This window comes from Malaya genurostris, chromosome 3, assembly GCF_030247185.1.
Source record: "Malaya genurostris strain Urasoe2022 chromosome 3, Malgen_1.1, whole genome shotgun sequence".
NCBI lineage: Eukaryota > Metazoa > Arthropoda > Insecta > Diptera > Culicidae > Malaya > Malaya genurostris.
Window position 1 is genome coordinate 249,111,675 of NC_080572.1, and position 20,533 is coordinate 249,132,207.

Here is a 20,533-nt window from a genome sequence, read left to right on the forward strand (position 1 = left end):
CAGTACACAGCATTCACGATGATCATGTTCCATGACCTTGGCACCATTATGCAATCGAAGTCAGCTACCGTCGTCGGTCGGGCGGTCGGGCGGTCGTCGTCGTCGTCGTAGCAAACAGCCTAACATGGTTTCGTTTATATTATTTATTTTTTCGTTTGCTGTGTGCAGCCTGCTAAAGCCCCTCCGAAGCGGGGACTCTCTCTGATGCACCGCAACACCACTGCGCCGGTAGTCAAACAAACTCTCTCTCTCTCTCCGTCTAATGACTCGGTACTTTCCCTCTCGACTCGACGGGGCAGTAAATTTACACCGTCATCGTCGACTTCATCTCTGCTACCACACTATCAGCCTGAAAGCTGTAAACGTAGCTGAGTACGCAGTAGGTAAAGAGAAAGAAGTACTCGGGGAGCAGTTTAATTTAATTAATATCCAAAAGTTTCGTCTATATGATCAATACTCAAAGAGAATCTGATTGAGAGAATCTGATTGAAAAAGGAGGGTGGCTAGTGTCAGGAACACCAGAGGATTAACATTAATAAGAATTGTTGATTAGTTTATTTCAAAATTTCATTGGAATAAAATATAGTGAACAGTTCTTTGAAATCGATTCGTTGGCCTTAAGAAGAGACTATTTACTGAATTTCCTCCATAAGAAACACTATTGAGTGCATTTTCCTCGAATGCGAAGCGCCTGCACACTTAATTTTTTTTACCGAACTCAGTAATATTTTGACCGACTTTCACTCATCTGAACGTACCGCAATCAGTTCAGTAATTTATTTTTTGACGAACGTTCCGTAAAACTGAAGTTTGTTCGAGCTGTCAATTTTCACTATACTGATCAGTAATTCGTGATGAGGGTTCGGTGATATTATACTGTTTAGTCAGCATGGGAAGATAACCGAACGTATTCTCAAAAAAAAACAACCAATTAGTTCAGTTATTCGTACAGTTCAGTATAGCATGAAATCAATATTAAATATTTACTTTAATGTTTGAAATTTCGGAAAACACACACCAAAACAATTGAAATTCAAATGCAATTTGTTATTTATTTAATATATAGGTAAATATTTTTCTATAAAATTAAATTAAAACTTCCGACAAAAAAAAACAAGTGATTGCATCCATCTATTTATAAGATGAAATGTTGTAGAAAGAATTATATTACATACTGAATAGTTCGAATAACGAAGCATCCAGACATTGAACTTTGTTCAAAATTGACTCTAATTTACTCGCTTTGCTTAAATTCAACTAAAATACAAAATGGCGTGCTAGGTGTTTGCGTCTAACAATTGGATTCGGCAATTTTTACCGAACGAATCGTTAAAAGTTGATAAACTGCTGATCGTTCCGTACTATTTCTGTCGTATTTACCGAATAATTTTAAAATGCAAACTGTTCGGTACAAAATTATGCGGAATTCGTCAATTTTTATAAGAATAGCGGACAATTCGGTTATTTAAATCAAAGTGATAATTTTTTCCGCAAAAACATTACCGAACTGAAAATCCGAAAATAAGTGTGTGCTGCTGAATATCGATAAACGAACGCACGACAGTAAAACTGCCCGCGTTAAAGAAGTCTTTTTAAATATTCGCTTCATTATATGTTCATATAAAAAAGGCGAAGCTAACAAGAGCAAAAATGCACCAAGTAGAATTACTTCGTTGATTATTATCATTCTGATGCGATTCGGTTATTTTAATTGAATAATATATCAAATAGAGCTTAGGGGTCGTTTTTGACCCCTTAAAAGGACTTAATGGTTGAATTTATTCGATGTCGAGTACATTTTCCTTATAGACAATCCCCAAAATCGTTTAGTTGATTCGAAACTGAACTGTTGAACAAATCTGAATGTAGCTTTCTCTTTTTCAGTTGATGACAATTTTTAGGTACCTTGATTAACGAACCCTTTTGCTTTTGTCTAATGAAAGGTAATAGAATTGCTGAAAACCCCGACTTTTGAACGGAACCTTGGAGACCCTTTAAAGTTATATATAATTCGACTAAGCTCGATGAGATCAGAAACTTGTGGGCACTTCGTAAAAAAAAATTTACCGCTCCATTTTCTCAGAGAGAGCTAAACAAATTTCATTTCATTGCTTTTCGTTTTCGTTTACGTCGACCCCCGCAAAAAGGATATCGACCCCAGGGGTCTATATCGACCACTTCGGGAACCCCTGACTCTAGATGGCACAATACCAAATTTCATGACAATCTATCCACTAGTGTTTGAATAACAGTTGATCGACAATGTAAGCGACAAATGGTGTTGTTTTAAACCGCTCATTTTTTCAGAAATGGCTTAGCCGAGTTCTACATGTTCAGGCTCGTTTAGAAGCTACTATTGAAGCTCGAAAAGCAAATGTTTGTCACTTTCGCTTCTGAAGATATAACAGTGTTAGTGACGTAGTCGACTAACGACACATTTTGACGTGAATACGTCTTACTTACGTCTTTACGAAATTCGCCCTGTGCAAGAATGGGTAGAACTTAATCGTTAATAGCTCGAGTTGTACTAAACGCAACAACGTAATTCTTTCTGCATGCCATCAGAAATATGACTAGCAATGTATGAATAAATTTATAACAGTTCGGGATTACCATAAACAACCCAAAAATTAGGTTTTCTCAAATTTTTGGAAACAAAGAGGAAAACTCATCATGCTCATGTCCCGATATCCCAATAGATTATGTGAAGTTTTCCTCTATTGAGTAAGTGAATGCATTACAAAATTAGTATAACATTGTTGTTGTTGTTTTTGTACTCTCATTTGTTCCGTACTATTTATTTGTATGGTAGAATATTTTTGTCACCAATAAGTCGTACTCATCATTGGAGTTCTAGAAACGAATTCGAACGATTAATCCACCTAGTGGTGTTATAATGCCTTTCTCTTCTTTCATAACAGTCTCATGAAAATATATTTCATACTTTTATTAAATAATTTCGGATACCAATTTTTACACAAATTCATTCAGATTGATTCAAGTAGTTCACAAAAGCATGCTTCAGTGTTTATGTCACACAGTCAGCATCATTTTTCCAAACTAGTGCTTGACATTTGCGTTGCCTATTTGTAATCAGTGATGCTAATCTTAAAAACCCTTCTTAATCCACCTAGTGGTGTGATAATGCCTTTCTCTTCTTTCATAACAGTCTCATTAAAATATGTTTCATACATTTATTAAATAATTTTAGACGCCAATTGATTCAGATTGATTCGAGTAGTTCACAAAAGCATGCTTCAGTGTTTATGTCACACAGTCAGCATCATTTTTCCAAACTAGTGCTTGACATTTGCGTTGCCTATTTGTATGAGAACAGTGATGCTAATCTAAAAAAAAAAGCCTTCTTAGTCCACTTAGTGAAATTTTCATATATCTTGAAAAATCACCATAGGGGGGAGTACATGAAATTTTCGAAATCGAAAATAAATTTTTGATGCCAAAAGGCTTAGAATTGCATGAAACGTCGAGATTTAGTGTCATCTCGAAAAAAAATTTTTTTGAAAAAATCGACTTTTTGGGACTTTTTTCAAAAAAATTTTTTTTTGAGATGACACTAAATTTCGATGTTTTATGCAGTTTTAAGAGTTTTGGCATCAAAAAAAAATTTTCGATTTTGGAAATTTCATGTACTCCCCCCTATGGTGCTTTTTCAAGATCGAAAATTGTCAAACCTTTACCACCGGGCAGCACCCCTTACGCATGTCCGATTTAGGTCAAATTTTGCATGAAGGCTTTTTTCGAGGTGCTTAAACTTTTGAGCACTAGAACTTTACGAAAATAGAGTTGATCCCAAAATTTTGGCACCCTTATATATATAAGAGCGGTAAAAATCAACGTGTTTTGTCGGTTACGTCACTTATACCATCATATATCTGGAACCAAAAGTCACAACCATTTGATCTTCGAACTTGATCAATGGTCCGACAGTAGCTTTCAAACGAGCCCAAGTTTGTTAAAATCGGTTCAGCCATCTCTGAGAAAATTGAGCGCGTTCAAATACAACGCTTTTTGTCGGTTACGTCACTTATACAATCATATCTCCGGAACCAAAAGTCACAACCATTTGATCTTCGAACTTGATTAATGGTCCGACAGTAGCTTTCAAACGAGCCCAAGTTTGTTAAAATCGGTTCAGCCATCTCTGAGAAAATTGAGCGCGTTCAAATACAACGCTTTTTGTCGGTTACGTCACTTATACAATCATATCTCCGGAACCAAAAGTCACAACCATTTGATCTTCGAACTTGATCAATGGTCCGACAGTAGCTTTCAAACGAGCCCAAGTTTGTTAAAATCGGTTCAGCCATCTCTGAGAAAATTGAGCGCGTTCAAATACAACGCTTTTTGTCGGTTACGTCACTTATACAATCATATCTCCGGAACCAAAAGTCACAGCCATTTGATCTTCGAACTTGATCAATGGCCCGACAGTAGCTTTCAAACGAGCCCAAGTTTGTTAAAATCGGCTCAGCCATCTCTGAGAAAATTGAGCGCGTTCAAATATCTTCGAAAAGTGCACACACATACATACACACACATACACACACAGACATTTTCCGATCTCGACGAACTGAGTCGAATGGTATATAACACTATGGGTCTCCGAGGCTCCGTTCGAAAGTCGGTTTTTCCAGCAATTCTAATACGTTTCGATAGAGAAAGGCAAAAAGCATGTAAATTTTATTTGTATTCACGTCCTCCAGTTATGGATCTGACATTACCCACCCGCCTTTTTTCATCGGTTGAATTTTCTTACTCATAGAATTTCGATAAACATAAGCTTATTTGAACGTTAAGAGTGTCAATAGTATTTGTAAGGGCTATGGCGAACATTTCCGGTTCGAGAAAGAATTTCGAAAGACTAAGACTCATTTGGAAGCTTAGGTTATTTAAAAGCTCACAATATTATTGGACAAAGATAAAATCTTACAAATGTTTGAATGAGACTATTTTGACGAATTTCTCGCTAAATCGTATTCATAGTTAGCAGCACTTCCTCAGATTTTAATGAAACTGCTGTACATGAAGACTTTGTCACAAAAAATCACTTTGCATACCTTGTTTTTCCAAACATTATCTAGACTGTCTTTTGGAAAGGGCGAAACATTTTTACCAATTTTCTTCAAATGGCTGTAGTCGAAAAATGACAAATCCTACAAAAACGTTTGACAAAATAAGCAAACTATTTGAATAAAAATATTGAAAAAAATCCAAATCAATTCCTACGCTGAAAAAAATCTATTTTGAAAATTTAAGGTCGATTTGCAAAATAATCCCATTTTTGATGAAATTTTGTTACAAAATAAGAATATGAGTAATGTTACTATTCATTACTGATACTTTTTGAATCTATCAGGAAACTAGCAGTTAGTAAACCCTACAAATCTACACACAAATTGAATTACACTGGACAATATTGGAATAGTAAAAATGTATTATCGATATTTCAAGTAATAATACCATGATTTAACATTAGGTAGCACAATAAATCAAAAAAATCGGAAATAAAATTTTAATCGTCTATTTCTCGACGTGCCGATTTTCCATAATGGACTGATATGCTAGTATGGGCAGTGTAATTCGGAAGTAATTCGGAAAATCCGACAGCCCTATTTATGTGACACTTTAAGGATATTTCACTAGGTGCCATATCCTATCTGACGTCTCGGGCGAAAACGTGTGACGACCGACTACTGGTCGCCGTAGAATTTGAACATTTAGAAGTTTTTGGTTTTTACAAAAAGTACATATTTCATTTCGATTTCTCTACGTTTCGCCTTCGGCTCATTAGTACTTACAACAGTTCAAATTAAACCGGCATCTTCGCCTAACAGTTCAATTTGAACCGCAAAGCAGACACAAAGCTCACACAATTTATGTGATACTTCAAGAAATCGGAATAATTATGTTGTTACCTTCATTACAGCATGCGGTATTCACGACAAAATTTTACCAATTCGGTCACAAGACACCCTATACTAGAGCAATTAACGTAAAAATATGGAAAATAAAGTTTGTGGCTATTTTTAACCTTAGAATCAGGAACTAATTTCCGTAGACATTTCGGGTTGCTACTGAGATGTGGTTTCACCACATCTTCAAGATCATTAAATTTACAAAACAGTTTCATGGATTATAAAAGATTCGCAGATTTGAGACATATTTGTCCAGGATGTTTTATCACAAGTTTCACCATTATTTTTTAATTGATATATCTGTTTTCAAGTTTCTTTTTTATTTTGTTTTCGGCTGGTCAGTGGATAACAGCTTATACTGAACTACTTTGCCACTTAGCAGTTCAACATAAACCGAGTTGACTAGTGAACCGAAAGATGCTTTCGTTCGGCACGTCAGTAAAGACCATTCACTTCGGAGTATTTACTGTAGCAAAATATTAGATTTTTTATCGTGACGTCATAAATGAACAAGAATTCATCCTCGATGGTTCAGTGGTACTGTTTACAAACAAGTTTAAACAAAATCGAGAAACACATCTCAAACGATCATCTTTACACTTCACAACTAGCCACTTTTATTCAATAAATCTCTGAAACGAATCGTTAACAAATGTTTCGAAACTCTATTTAGGCGATATGGACTGTGAACGTTCCCATCCGTTTGTCAACAGACAAACGAACAAAAAAATATGTTTACAAACAGTACCGCTGAATTGTCAAAATGTGTTCGTCCGATTGAGGTTAGCAGTGACGTGCCGTAGCAATTATGACGAATTAAATGAAATAAATTGTATTGTTTTGTACCTATGATTTACTTTTTGGCAATGCTTTAACATTCTTTATGTTTTTTATTTTCAGGTATGGCTACACTCTGAAGTGAAAAGTGAAACGGTATTGTATGTGCATATTCATATAATCAACATTCTTCTCTAATTATATTCCCAGGTAAAAATATGTTGTAATTTTACATCTATTTTCATACGTATTGTTGGAGCACGATTTGACATTCATCTTTAAATTACTGATTTTGTTAGATTTAGATTTGTTAGATTTTGTTATTTTGTTAGCAACTATCTTCACTGGACTAGATAAAGCTGAAGATTAAATATTCAGTTTTCGCAATTTTGTTGGTTCATTCACTCTCATGCACTATATAGATTAAACCCAATTAAAAGTATTTAGCAGGAATTGATAAATACAAGTAACAGGAGAGCAGGAGTTAGTTTCTCTCTAGCAGCCAGCAGACGAAGAGCTAGTTTCTTCGCAGTTAATGTTGATATCGTTAGATCACCATTGCTAATCATGCGCTCCTGCTATTTCTGTTTTTAATATGCAAGTAAAACTAAGAATTCTTACCTTCCATTAACTTGGCCCGAATTCAATAAGTGATATGCAATTTTCGTGGTATAAAGTCATCATTAACAGCAGTTAGCGATCGGAAACATTCGACGATTAAGAGCGAGTTATCAGTCTATTTTCGAAAACTGAATATTTACTCTTCAGCACTATCCAGCCTCGTGAAGATAGTTGCTTGCTATGAATATTGTTTTTCACGCACTTTCTTCAAATCAATCTTGAGTCAATTAAAATAATTTGGAGGCATTTGCAAGTTTTAATCCATGCATAACAGATGGTTTGCTTTATGGCAGACATGTGCAAAGTTTCACCCTAATCAAAATACGTGAAATAGGATGACTTGTTACCAAATTTTTGAAATTGCTGTGAATAACACGTTGAATCACATTGTGAAAAATCCATGCATGTTGATCAATACCGACGCCGGGTACGCCCGAACAGCGGCTGTCAGATGTGACAATATTATTGTCAATCCAAAGTATTGCCAATATCGTCAATCTAATCGGCTTGGTAACTTTGTTTCCGCTTTTTTTTTCCTAAAAATCTCGTGTTTAGAGCTACTAATATTACAACTGATTTTTGAAACATTGTGAGAAGAGTTCATTGCACATGTGAAACAGTTTTATCTCTGGAGAAAAAGTATTGTTGGATTGATGAGCGGTTTTTATTTTTGGACAATAATTCCGTCAATCCGATAAAGTTTCCACTACACGATCAAAAGTATTGTCAATGTTCCTTGTATTCACAATAGCATTGTCTCGTGTAAGGGACGCTAATCAAGATCTACTTGGAAAGGGAAGAATTAATTGTTCGATACATGGTGCTACAAAAATCCGATGAATCCCCTACATTCCCATAAGCATGCGATAATAATCGCATGAGTAATAACTCTGGGTAGAGAATTCATTTCACGACGTTATGTATAGATTCACTCAGACAAAATAATTTGTATTTTCCCGCAGCATTTCGATTTCCAAGTCCTTAGATGATCATACACACACTAAGCAAAGAATCAAAACTGTTTTTTTTTGTCAGAAGTTTTGTAGAGTCGATTACCGTCACCCGTTACATACGTGTTCTTTTAGAATGTTATCATTGTTTTTTTTGCAAGTGACTTCTAATATGTATCAGAAAACCAAAATAATAATTCTATTTTGGTTAGCTAGAAAAGCGTATGCGATGAAAGAATCTGCAAACATTAATTTAGTGCCACATTATCGATGATTGCGTTACCGATGAATTGCCACTTTAAAAGAGGCGATATGGGACGCGGTCGAATTGAGCTCACCTTCATCGAGACACGTGTTTTGCTTATCGATATTCAAACTCTGAAAAAAACGCCAGGATGGTAAGATTATGGTTTTTAAAAGGGTCATTGACGTGTTTCTATAATCAAAGTTGTGAGGCAATAGAGCATACACTGTCGAAATATGATTTAGCACATATTTGAAACTATGGTATGCAGTCATATTGTGAATAAATATGTATGAAGAAATAGATGAATAAATAAATCATTGTTTAGGACAAAGAAAAAGCAGCAGACTTCGATTTTTCAGAACTTTCGACTCTACTGATGATGTCCAATCTATACTCGGTTCGCTATTTTGGTGTACATTTCCATGAATCAAAATAGAAATATTTGCAATGCATTAAAACCCACATTCGATTCCAATTTCGCAAGGATATCCGTGTGGTCTATTTAGGGCAATTGTGCCAATATTCATCCTATTATTCAAGAATCATGATCTTATGTTGACAACAGTTGGATAACACTGTAGATAAATACAAAATGCTTTGGTTTCAATGGAGAAAACATTATCAAAATTAAATTGTTGCAAAAATTTAATGAGAACAGAAATCGTAATGCTCAGATTCATTCTTTCTCACTACTGAAGACAGTAATCTTCGGAAGAGAATATTTGAATGGGCACATTTACCCTACTTCCAGATTAATAATAGCATTCAGAATTGATATGCCATTTGCGTCTCTTCCGCTCTTCCAGTGCCCACTGCTAGACATACATTTATCCATAGCTATGCAAATCCGTATCGCGACAAAAAGCCAACCAATAAAGCACAATCAGAACCATGAAGGCCAATGCCAATGTCACCTGATCGTGCAGTCTGCCCCGAACTAGTGCTGTACTGCTCTGTCGACTGTCTTATTAGCCGTGTCCGCAGCACCGCTGTCTGTCGAATGTCATGTGCATCCCCATCAGTCAACGCGGGATCGTCGTCGTAGTCCATCAAAGCCGACAGCAGCCAGTTTACTGACTGTGACGATTGCTTGGAACTGGTGTCGGCCACCACCGGCGACTGTCGCGGCATTGATGACGTTTCATGCGGCGACGGTGGTCTTCTGTGCAATGCAAACAAGCATAAGTCGTGCATTGCTCAGTTGTATAAAGGTGCATACCGTAATATATCACGACCCTTCGATGAGGTGAGCCGGTAGATGGCGGAAACTTGATAACGAGAAGGCGTTCACGGAAGGTGTAACTAGGAAGCATGTGCTGAGTGGCGCTGTGGAATGTAAGGTGACTTGAACTACATTGCGCCGGGAGCACCTTGGACATTCTTGTCCGAAAACCGCCCCGTTCTTTGTGAGTAACTGTATGCTTTGTAGTAAATATTTGCTCGGCCGATATTTACCGATACTTCAAGTTGGCATTCAGTACCGCAATTAGAATGACAAAAATCTTCAGCAGTAGGTTTAGACGCCAATGTAAATACATCACCATATGTCAATATGTCAGAATAGTTCTGAATTCCTACAACAGAATGGCACCGTAGTCCGCAGTAAACGCTGAAGCTTAACGGATGGATGCTGGAGAATTTGAAAGGTCACTCATCGCATCACATCAATTGAAATGCTGTTTTTGTCTCGCTAGAAAAAAAATATTTGTATTTTTTGTTGTTAGAACTTAACGAGTTTGAAATAAAAATTTAAATATAGTTTGTGGCATAAAGATGATCTTAAAGGTCGATTTGTCTAGTAGCCATATCTGATGATGTAATCATTGTTGCGTTTAAAGTAGATCCATCAAACCATGAAATAAGTGTAATAAAACAACTACACCATCAAGCAACACTTTTGCTTTGAATGATCCGAGAATCACTAATGTAATTGTTGAACTGCGGTACGATATTCCGGCCGAATACGACGAATACGTGCTACCAAAGTTTGGGTCCATTTTGGTCTCTTCAATGATGTCCATTTTTCCATTTTTATATGTCGCAAGTCGACTTTTTTTTTTGAATATCGCTAGATCCCGACATTTCGTGCATTTCTAAAACGAAGCAAATCAAACCAAGGATGGCTTTTATCGTATCAAAGAACGTTCACTGGCAACTCTTCAACGATTGAATCAGTGCCATCAAAGAGAGTTGGAAATCATCGCAACAAAAACCCGGCATGGCTCATTTAACATAGAATCGACACCAGTGCGAGAGCAAATTTCTCTCGATGACATTTCTGAGAATCAAAGGTTAGCACGCTGCTGTGGAGATCTTCTCTGAAGCAACAAACGGTCGATTATTCTCGTTTCGCGATCCGATTCTATACAGGCAGTTGATAATTGCGATAGAATCATTTTACTATTACCGCTTATTCTAACTCTGTGCATATAATCTTTGTATAAGTTGTGTCTATGAAAATGTATGTGAATGCTCCACACAAGGGTTTTGAAATATTGCAACCTAGTATGAGAATCATCAAGTTGAATCATCGACTCGATTTTCTGCGATAATTGTCAACTTGCGATTCTCTCTTGGGAAATTCCACACAGCAACGATCATTATCAGACTGTAATTTTTTTAAGGGCCGTGAAATACTCAGAGTATGAAGTGGAGCGAAGGAATGTAGAAAAATTCTCTCGCGGTCCATGCATTGAGAGACTCGAGTTCTTGTAGCAAATTGAAAATGTTGTATACAATAAAGATAGCATTGAAAATGTTGTATACAATAAAGATAGCAATATAGCAGCTTCTGTCAAATTTTCGGCAATCACCAACACTGAATCAAACATCGAAAAACTGCATAAAAAATCTGCACAACTTGCGAGATTCGCATAAAAGAATCTTTTTTAATACTAAAAAGAAAAGTTTGCCAATTACATTACAATAAACGTTACCTCTAAACAAAAAGTAGCCGTCATTTTCAGATTCGATTTAATGACTTTTTCATTTCGTTACGCTTTAATTCTTACCATTTCCATCTACAGATTTTCAATACAGCATTTCGATCTCCCGATACAGATTTTTCTCCTGAAAAATTTAGATTTAAATGTAGCAACGCTGCACGCTATACGAAATTGAACAAAGCATGCGGTGTGCTCCGTTCGCAAAGGCAGTGGTGTTTTCTTTTTCCGTACCAGCACGTACCGATGCGGACCGGTTGCGTCCCATAATTTCGGAACCAGATCTGGATTAAATTGCACAGTATCCTTTAAGACAGGGGTTCCCAAACTATTTTGGGTCATGGACCCCTTTACTAAAATTAACTTAGGCCTCAGACCGCCATCAACAAATTCCTTTGAAAATTCAATTGTTTGCTTTTTTAATATTAATGTGAAATACTTACGAATTTCTGCGGATTGTTAAATAAACACAACTTTTTTAGAGTAAATATTTCAAATAATACATCGTATCAAACAAGGGGGGGTCTCTAGACCTCGTCGACCCCCATAGTCAGTTTTCGTTTACGTCGACCCCCGCAAAAGAGATATCCACCCCAAGGGGTCTATATCGACCACTTTGGGAACCCCTGCTTTAAGACAACGGGAGCTTCAATTTGAATCAAGATTGGTAATAATCGATCTAACCGATGAAATCGAAGTGAGTTCCGTTTTTTGAGATTTTTTCTCACTGTTATCGGTGCACTCGGAACCAGAAACCGGGGAGTAGTAGTCCCAAAGCAGGTTTATATATCCACTAACTAACAAGATCTGCCAACTAGATGAATTTATAAGTAAGTTTTATACAAATTTGCGCCTCATTTCGCCATTTCCGAAACCGGAAATCGGATCCGGATAGACTTCTCAGAGACTTTTAAAAGAATTTCAAGAATTTTTGTTTGCATCTTAGTTTGTGGAAATCGGCTAAGAAGTTTCCGAGGAAATTGAGTTGACGACACAAAAAAGTACGAAAAGTTTCGAAACAGATTGTAAAAATTTTCGAATCTGTAGACCTGGCTATTTAATGACCCTAAAAACTTCGACAATCTCCCGATTCCAGTTCCAGAAACAGTTTTTCGAAAGGTCCAATATGAAACTTGGATCGATTTCTCGTGAAATGGTACCATTACTCCACTAGGTGGATAAAAACAGGTTTTTTTTATAAACGATCATGCTAAATGAATCGGATACATCAGAATTGGGTAATGAAATCTGTTCTAAGCCACCTCGTGGTGTAATGATGCGTTTATCATATTATTCATTGTCTCCTCTATATTGCAGCAGCATTCGTCAAAATACTACAAATTAAAATGCTTTAGAAAACAGTTTTGAGGATTTATACTGAATATTATTACTACATTTGAATTTTTGTTAGTGAAAATGGAGAGAGAAAATCATTTATGAGAAAACAAAGCTACCTCTTTTTAAAGATTTTTACTACTATTTCCCGTACTTCCGGAACCGAAGACTGAATACCGGTATAGGTAATCATCAACTAATATGAGCTTAAGCGACCACCCCTGGTTGCTACTCCGTTACTGATCGGGATTAGCTGAAATTGTACAGGGAGCTTCTAGATGATCCATCCTGGGACTTGTAAATCATCCTTCAATGTACTTCTTCTGGTAATCCCAGAATTCATTGATCAGCACCATTTTCTGCGCCTTGGATTTAAGGTGAAATGTAGCGGAATGCGCGAATCGCGTTTTTGATCAATTATTCAAAAACTAGACCGATTTTCGAAAAACTAAAAACACTTAAGTTTCCGAAATCAAATTCATCACAAAATGCTTTGCCGAGCCGTAATTGGTTTTTGAAATGTTTAAACGGTTACTGTTCCGTTCCACGGGGATGGTTTTAGAACTGAAAAGTAGTGTTTGTAGCAGAATTTCACAAAGAATCTGAAAATGCAACTTAAAATTATAAAATTTTCGCCAAAACATCCGAAATTTAGAAAAGTTTACATAAACTTCCGCTTGCGCGCTGCTGTTTCGTACTAAGGTGGTGTGAGAAATGCAGGTTGACTCTGTGGCATTATAACGAGTTGAATACAATAAAATGGGTATTGTAAGAAATCGTTTATTTTCATAGTAACTGTCATTCATAATGCTAAAAATGTCCAACTCTTTTGAGCTTAATGCATTGATGTTTCTGAAGCAATAATGCTTGGCTGTGTAATATCATATAATAGGTATAATTTTAGATTGTAGCAATTTTTATAGCAAAAATAAAACTTCACCCTTGACAGACTACTGATTAAAATTATACAAGCCAAGTATTATCGTTCATGTAGAATATTCGAAAATATAACTTTTATATAACCTGTGATACAAACAATGTGTCCTAGTGAACTACTGGCAAATATATCGAAAATACTTGAATATTCTTTTGTCTTCAATCGTTCTTTTGGAGAAAAATCCATGCTTGCTTTTAGACTCAGGCATATACATGGTTAGCAAGTTAGTCAATACATATAGCCTCATGTTAGACATTCATAATTACTCATGATTCACTCTAGCTCTAGTGTAAGAGTAATCACTAACAATAACGATTGAATTAGCAGATATTCAAAGGGTGAAGGATTCAAAAATCCATTATGAGAGTCTTTTTTACAAGCCAACATATCGGTAAGCCCACTGCGCTCAATCACTGAAAAAAGTTCTGGTTTCTATGTTTCGGTTTTTCTTGTTATGCTTTGTGCGACAGCTCGTTCAACTGAAGCGGATGAAATTATGACGCTACATTCCACCTTAAATGGTGGTTTGAAAAAAATGACGTAGCTAGTAGAACAAAAACAATTCGTATGTACATAAACTAACATGATCTAGAAATTGGAACAATTTTGAGACCAACTAAGAAGAGTATTTACGATTTTCTATGATGATTTGAAATTGGAAAAACTTTTCACCTTATAATTTTAGAATTGGTCGCCGGACTTTGTGTTTAAATTTGAATTTTTGAAAATCTTATATGAGTTTTTTATAGGCAAACTAGAGAGATTTATTAGTATAATGTAAGAATTCGCTACTCATTACATGGTTACTTATTAAAAATACGCCTAAAATTATCATTTGTACTCTAAGTACCCTACCTCCGGGACCGAAAGTTAGATCCACAATAAAAATCGGAATATTCTTGTGGCATCTTAAGACCGTTCAGTCGTGAAAAGTGAGTGACATTGTTTTAATTTTTTTTTGCACACATCACCCCGTAATTGCGTAATTCCAGAACTGGAATCCGGATGCAGATGAAATTCGAGAACTTTGTCTGAGGCTATAATAGCATCCATTTGAATTTAAGTTTGTGAACATCGATTCAGTCACATTACTTATAAGTTAGTCACATTACATCACACTTCTATGGTGCATATCAACCTGTAATTCCAGAATTCAGATTCAGGAACTTTGTATGGGGTCATAACACTTTTTATTTGAATATAAGTTTTTGAAAATAGGTTCAACCATCTCCGAAAAAATTCTTATTTCATGGCTAAACAAACTCATTCCAATCTCACCTTAATACCGTGATGAATCTCGCCCTAATATTTTGAATTCTTCGATCAATGCTGCATACAATTTTCAAAACGACAAATATAACATTTCGGTTTAACCAAGAAAAGCGTTGTTGCAATATTATCGCACAATTTCAAATCCTTTTTAAAAATGAGTAGTTGAAACAACTTCATCTCTTCACCAAATTTTCCATTTTGTATGCGCGCAACGTATAATAGTGACTTATTCACGATTTTTAACCACAAAAATAACTTTTAGACAAAAACGACACTTACATCGTTTTTTAATTTGATCGTGTACATTGGACAGTGTGATAGGTCGTTTTTTTATGATTGACTTGAAACATAAGTCGTTTTTCTTCTGTTCGCTAAGTCGTTTTGCGAAAGTCGCAGTTACATTCGTCGTTTTGTTTCTCGCACTTTTGCGAAATCCAGTTTTACTCGAAAACATTAGTGAAAGCTAGTTTTGCATATCAAGTGGCAAAACTTGACAGTCGATTCGTTTTAAATGTGGTATAAAAACTTTTGCTTTCGCCGAGTCCATTAAATATCTCCAACCTTACAGCTAGTCCCACTTTCAAAATATCACAATAGATCTGCTTTTTCATCAAAAACTATTTTGTCGTAAGTCCGCGCATACACTTTTGTTTATGCTTTGGTACATTGGTCAAAACATTGATGACTATTTTTCATTGATTTTCGAAATACGTCAAATTTGTTGTCAGATTTTTTAGAGAATTTATATTAAATTGAGAAACGGTGTTCGGGTAGTGCTTGTATTAGAACAGTCCTAACAAATTGCAATAAAAAACTCATTTTTTTACTTTTGTTACTTAGGTCGTAATGAGCATTTTATGCAGAATTGGTTTTTGTGAAATCATTGGCGTGGACCGTACAATCTAGTGTTTTCCAAATATCATAATGACATTTTTCCCCAAACATAACAAAGTATGTACTATTCGATGTTTGTTGTTTCTCGCGCTTGAAGGTAAAATGTAGTTCCAAAAAATACGCTCAAAATTTCAACCGCTGGAATTAGACGAATCGTCGCACAAAGCATAAGAAGCAAAACCGACACATAGAAACCAGAAATATTTTCAGCGATTAAGCGCAGTGGGATTACCACAAGTTTTGTTGGCTTGTAAAACAGACTCTGTTGATTCGTAAATGATATATTTCACACTTTGAATACACAATCCCATTCCAATCTGTATTGTTATTGATTACGACTTCATTGAAACGCGCAAGAAATACAGACAATGCTGAAAAGTTTATGTAAATTTCATCAAATTTCGGTTAGTTTGGACAAAGTTTTATAATTTTGAGTTACATTTTAAAATTCTTTGTAAAGTTTTACAACAAACACTATTTTTAAAAATCAATTACGGTTCGACATAGCAAAATTTCAAACCTCTAGGAATGTGATAAATTTAATTGTAAAAAATTCAGTGTTTTTGGTTTTTCGAAAATCGGTCTAGTTTCTGAATAATTGATCAAAACCGCCACGCGCGCATTCCTCTATATTTCATCTTGAGGGGATCTTTTTCTGTAAACGTGGTTTAGCTCCTTAATTTCGAGCGTGAAATAAAAAAAACTAGGAATTGCCTAATCTTGGAACTCTATGTAGTTATAATCCTTTTTTGGAGACTGCCACAATGTTAAAGTTATAGTTGAAATATCGAGTAATTCCAGAGACAGGGTGTTCCATCTTTTATGTCGGTATGTAAACGCTGAATAATTTTCACATTTACCAATCAAACGATTGCATCGGATATTTTTTGGAAACGTCAATTCAGTACAATTTTTGCCATGGATCGCTTCACACCGAAACAACACACTGATATAGTGACACTATACATTAAAAATAGTCGTTCCATTGTGTTAACACAACGTGCATATAACCCAGATCACCTGAGGTAACCCCCCGGACTTCTTTTCGTGAGGTTAACTGAAAAGCAAGGTTTGCACCAACCAGCCTCAAACTATTGACGAGCTCAAGGCAAACATTTTCGTGCTGAAATCGACGCTATAGCACCCAAGATACTCTAAAAGGTAATGGCAAACGCAGAAAAAAAGGACTCATTTTGAATTGCTAATAATTGATATTGTATAAAAAGATTTAAAGGAGCCAAGCTGAATTAAAATACATCACTTATAGAAATTGATTGTTTTTTCTCAAAGTTATTCAATGTTTACATACCGACATAAAAGATGGAGCACCCTGTATTTTTGCAGAGGTAAATGGCATGCATTGTAGAGTTGATTCTGGAACAAACAATGTAACCTATTTTTTGTTTGCTCCTATAAATTTGCAAATTATTTGGTCGTTTTTGTAAAACTCACCCATTGCTATTTTTAATCTCCGCTAGCAGTTATGGAGCGTAGAACCCCGCTTAAAACACTGTGATTCAACAAAAATACAAAATACACAGAATAGAGTTACCAAATTGTTCGAATTAAGAAATTTGGGATCAAAAATTTGTTCTTGTTGTATAATTTTAATGTAGCTATGCGCATGTAGTAATTAAAAATCTACGTCGTTCAATTATCAGAATTTAACAGAAACGAATCTTTTCATGAACTACACGCACGTTTCTGTTCGATGGTAGATCGATGGTTATCCTTGAATTATATTAAAAATGCTCAGAATTCCTTTACTAAAAATAAATGTGTCGTCAGAGTGATGTTCGATTTTTCGCGTGACAACACACTAATTAACGAGCTCGATCAAGTTCACCACTCAAAATTTTGCAACATTGAGTCACGATGACCGGCGACCAACAATAAATCCATTAACGAAGAAGTCCGCCAAACATGGATGCCAAATTTATGCCGTCATCACAGCGATTTCAAGTTCTTCCTTCCGTCGATAATAACGCTTGAAGCTTTGCGAGCGCGCAGAGCGCACGTGAAACGGAGCACGAGCGTTGCATACCTAGGTAACAAATACTACTACCACCACCGTCGGGGTAGAACAGCCCGGCTCCGGGTGGGTTTGGTTACAGGTTCGGCTACCGAGCCACCATTAACCCCTATTATTTTATGTATCTACATTGATAGGCCGACAAGTTACTGGCTATGATCACTGGCATCAGCCACAGTCTGCCAAGAAGCGGGTACAAGTGGCAAACGTCCATAGCGAACAGTTACTGCCTGTGGTAGTCGTCGTCGTCAGCAGCAGCAGCCTTCGCTCGTAATAATAGTAATAATTATTCAATGTTAAGAGAGGAGTAGGCAATAATAAAATAGTAGCTTTCCAGAAGCGGCAGCAGCAGCCATTGGGGGCGTCAGCGGACTGTAATCGCGCTATATATTCGTGCACCTTGCAGCCGTCAGGTGGGGGTGGCACTGTGGCACTATCGGCGATCAAAGTTCTTCGTTCGTTCTGAATATCGGTTGAGTAAACATTTGCTAGCAGAATGAATGAAGTGCACTTGAGGATATAAATTCGATGCAATTAAGTTTATATACAATTCCGAAATCTGATTAACATACCTGGTAAAAACCCGTGAAGTTTCTGCCAGAGACATCATTTTACAGGTTTTAATTGCTGATCGAGTTCAAAATTATTGTTGTTTAATTCTACCCCTGTTTTTTTTCAAATCTCCATTGCACAGATATTCTGAGCAAACAATTTCACAAGTTCTCAAAATATTCATAAACGCTTAATATCGAATGTTGCACCTATATCAGAACGTGAGCCACCCATTAGCACACATTGGGTGAACAAACTCGCTCACGTTATCCTTAGGATTTCCACTGCACCGTTTGTGCAATGAGCGTGCAGTTAAACAGAACACTTTACCATAACCGGAGGCCGGCTGAACTGCAAGCGCCCTGAAAACCCCTTGATCATTCCACAAACTCCGCTGTCAATTGGTGCAGTAGCGTTAATCATCTTTCAATGTCATTTCTTTCCCAGTCGAGAAACATCGTTGCAATCGGTCGGAAAGTCGTTCTTGCATGCCAATTGCCTGCGTATCGTCGGAACGATAAAACCTGACATCGTATTTTTTATTTTTATTTTCTCATGACCATTTTGGCCGCGGTCAATCGACTCGAGAAGCCTACTATGGCGGCGATGATGATGATGATGATGACGACAGGACTAAGCAAGCAATGACCACTCGAAGGTAAGTTGCGATTTCGAGGAGAGTCAAACCCGTTGGTTATGTAAATTGCAAATCTACAAACTGTAACACTTTTACCTCGGCTGGGATTCGATTTTCGATGGTCATCGTAGCCGGCGGCTCTGGCGGCTGTGCTTGTTTTGGCCTGTCACGCAGGGTGCATTGACACATATTTGTGCCGTTCGGCGACCACCTATATTTACAGACAGTTTATTGGCCCCGGCTGGCAACTTTTGCCTACCGAGCTGCGATGATGTAACGTGGGGAAAGATTTCAATGCCGCCCGAGTATAGCAAGCACGACAGTGACGGCAAAGGACAAAGCCAAATAGGAGCGTTGTTTTGCAACACTCATTGACAACATTGGCACGGGTATCGCTTCAAATGGACATCTAGAATGGCGTGCGCACGTGAGATGTGTAATTTCCACATCATTCAGCAGAACAGTCTTCGTGGTAGAATACTAATAAGGCATACGTTTAACGGCACATGGACGAGATGTGGGTGTATGCAATTTCTTTTGATTAATCTGACATCTACGGTATTCCGAGGTGACATATTTAAAAGATTTCCTTTGGTGAAAACCCACCTTCGGTGCAAGACCGAACGAATCGGAGATATTCGGATCAAGCGACCTTAGACGGTTCTGCAGTCTTCCTACACTTCTCCTACTTACGAAGGATCAATATTTCGTAAAGTAGTGATCTAAGATTTCAGATTGATGCTCATTGTCAATGTGTCATTTCACAATAAACAAACACCTTTGTTGTTCTCTGTTTATTGCAGTGGTCTCAAAACCTGGACCGAGATTGTGAACCTGAACTCCTGACAGAGACCTTAACCTAGATGCTGAACCTGAACCTAAATTCGAAACACGAGCTTGGACTTGGATCTTGGAACTTTTGACAGAGTTTCTGAAACCAAACTTTGAACCTAGACTGTGGACGTGAATTCTGTGCCTGGATTCTTGACCAGTATTTCGCCCTTGGACTGTGAATTTGAACTGGATTCTGGACCTGTGTTCTCTACGATTCTTTGATTCTACACTTGAACCTGACTTATTGACAGAGATTCTAAACTTAGAACAGGATTCTGAACCCCTGGGCCCGACGAGTTGTCTGGATCTTAATACTGAACCTGAACATAGATTTTGATCGAAAAATTCCGAAGCTGATGCAGAAATCTGCACTTGGATTCTAAACACGGATTCGGATTGAAAACCTGGACCTAGTTTCTTGACTACTGACGTATATTTTGAGCAGGGTTTTAGCCCTGGATTCAGGATTCTAAGCAAGATTTTTTACTCTGATAATTTGGCATGTACCAGAATCCTAACTTGATCCTGATTTTGGATTCCAAACCTGAACCTGGATTCAGGAACAGA

At 36.8% G+C, this 20,533-nt stretch overlaps 1 protein-coding gene across 4 annotated transcripts in view; it reads left to right on the forward strand.

The window, feature by feature from the left end:
• The window catches only part of LOC131435868 (uncharacterized), a 158,218-nt gene that overhangs the window by 92,586 nt on the left and 45,099 nt on the right, over positions 1 to 20,533 (forward strand). Inside the window, exon 2 of one of the 4 annotated variants that reach the window (XM_058604118.1) lies at positions 6,837 to 6,923. The exons of the other annotated variants lie outside the window; for them this stretch is intronic. The gene's annotated coding sequence lies outside the window, so the exon portion shown is untranslated. The remainder of the gene's footprint in view (positions 1 to 6,836; positions 6,924 to 20,533) is intronic. 4 annotated transcript variants of the gene reach the window in all.